The 2,135-nt window shown below is 45.2% G+C and overlaps 1 long non-coding RNA gene across 1 annotated transcript in view; it reads right to left on the reverse strand.

Annotated features, from left to right (window-relative positions):
• Positions 1-1,619, reverse strand: part of LOC143283693 (uncharacterized) — a 109,262-nt gene extending 107,643 nt beyond the window's left edge. The window contains exon 1 of the long non-coding RNA XR_013055441.1: positions 1,358-1,619. This is a non-coding gene — a long non-coding RNA (uncharacterized LOC143283693). The remainder of the gene's footprint in view (positions 1-1,357) is intronic.
• Between the last annotated feature and the right edge of the window lie 516 nt (positions 1,620-2,135).

Raw genomic sequence — 2,135 nt, forward strand, 5'->3', positions numbered from 1 at the left:
AACACACACATACACACACACACACACACACACACAAACGCATACACGAACACGCACTGACTCACACATACACGCACACACACACAGATATATATATATATATAAGTACGCGCGCGCGCGCATACAAGCCACCAAATGCAACTGTTTAACCGGAAACGACTGTCAACAAATCCGCTACTCACATTTTTTTCCCTTTCTGAGTCCTCCCTCCCCAGTGTTTTCGTATTCCAAAACTTTTCTTTAACCTTAAATACTAAAGTCGTTGTTTCATCTACTAGTGATTCCATTGAGTCTTTTTTTTTCTTTCTTTTTTTAATTTTATTTTAAGCGTCTTGTCGAATTGTGGGAAAGACGGGCGCAATAGCCGAGTGGTTAAAGCGTTGGACTGTCAATCTGAGGGTCCGGGGTTCGAATCACGGTGACGGCGCCTGGTGGGTAAAGGGTGGAGATTTTTACGATCTCCCAGGTCAACATATGTGCAGACCTGCTAGTGCCTGAACCCCCTTCGTGTCTACATGCAAGCAGAAGATCAAATACGCACGTTAAAGATCCTGTTATCCATGTCAGCGTTCGGTGGGTTATGGAAACAAGAACATACCCAGCATGCACACCCCCGAAAATGGAGTATGGCTGCCTACATGGCGGGGTAAAAACGGTCATACACGTAAAAGACCACTCGTGTGCATACGAGTGAAGAAGAAGAAGAATTGTGGGAAAGGAGGAAATGTCATAATTAGTAAAACGTCACCCTTTCAAGTTGTAACTGGTTAGGAGAGAGAGAGAGAGAGAGAGAGAGAGAGAGAGAGAGAGATGAGTCCTGCCAAAAGAATGGTACTACACATCCAAGACTAAACCAACTTTTTATTCGAAGTTAATTCTTCAACTTAAAGTCGATTATTTCAACATGTAGCAATACTTGACTGCAAGCTTTCTGTCAGTGTCGTCGCCGAGTTGCAGCTGGTGACAAAGCAAAGATCGGTGTCACACGATGATCCATGACAACGAAGATGTCACAAAAATAATACACAACAAAGATGTTCTTTTGGCACCACATGAGGACGTCGCATCCAGTAAAACATGTACAAAATCCTGTCAACTTCGAAACGAAAAGGGCCAGTCAAGTTCAGGAACGAAAACGGGACGAGAAATGAGGAAGAGGAAGAAAAAGGCAGCGAGTCTTTGGGGTGAGGGTGGGGGTGGGGGTAGGGGTGGGGGGATTTGGGGGGAGGGAGAGATGTGGAAGTGATGGAGGAGAATCAAATAAACAAAAACATAAATAAATAAATAATATTTCTAACGAATAAATAAATGAAGAGGGAGGGAGACAGACAGACAGACAGACACTACCCCAACTCACCTTAGGACAAAGCCATTACGATCATCGGCGTTCAGTGGTGCCGCGGCATCAGTCACAACACTGACAATAATTCATCACTCCCTTCCCTGCCGACGACTGACACACTGAACCACACCCGCCTGTGTGTCAGTGCCCGGCCGGCGTGTGTTATGTCCCTTCTGTCACAGCCTGAGAACAGACCCAACCTCAACGGAGACTGCCATCCCCGTCCAACGACAGCGACAACAACAACACTCCTTCACCACAATATCCAGTCATCGTCGTCAGGCACACTCTCCAACAACCAGGGAAAAGAACATCCGTCAATGAATAATAATATTAAAAAAAAAAAAAAAAAGGCTTCAAGACTGACACAATCCAAAATAATCCTTCGCACAACAACACTTCATCTTCGAGCAAGAACCCAAAATCAGTCCAACACACGATAACCCACAGAGAAATTAAAGAGAAAAAATAAAATAAAATAAAAACGATTTTCCCAGGATAAAAGAGAAACTACACGCCACTGTTCAGTTGACACTCGAAGAGAAAACACATGCTTTCACCAGCAACAGAAACAAAAGGTTCTTCTTCTGATATTAGCAGCTTTTGGAAGCCGTTGGGTGGTGTGATTAAAATGGATGGAAATCGTTAGTTGTTGGTGGAGGGGGTTGAGGGGGGAGGGGAGAGATAGCACACACACACACACACACGCGCACGCATAGATTCCACACACAGCCTGTCGTGCGCTGCTACTGTTGGCTCTGGAGTCGCGCCCGCTCGGAAGCACCAGCTAGCT

Source organism: Babylonia areolata, chromosome 7 (genome assembly GCF_041734735.1).
Source record: "Babylonia areolata isolate BAREFJ2019XMU chromosome 7, ASM4173473v1, whole genome shotgun sequence".
NCBI classification, from domain to species: domain Eukaryota; kingdom Metazoa; phylum Mollusca; class Gastropoda; order Neogastropoda; family Buccinidae; genus Babylonia; species Babylonia areolata.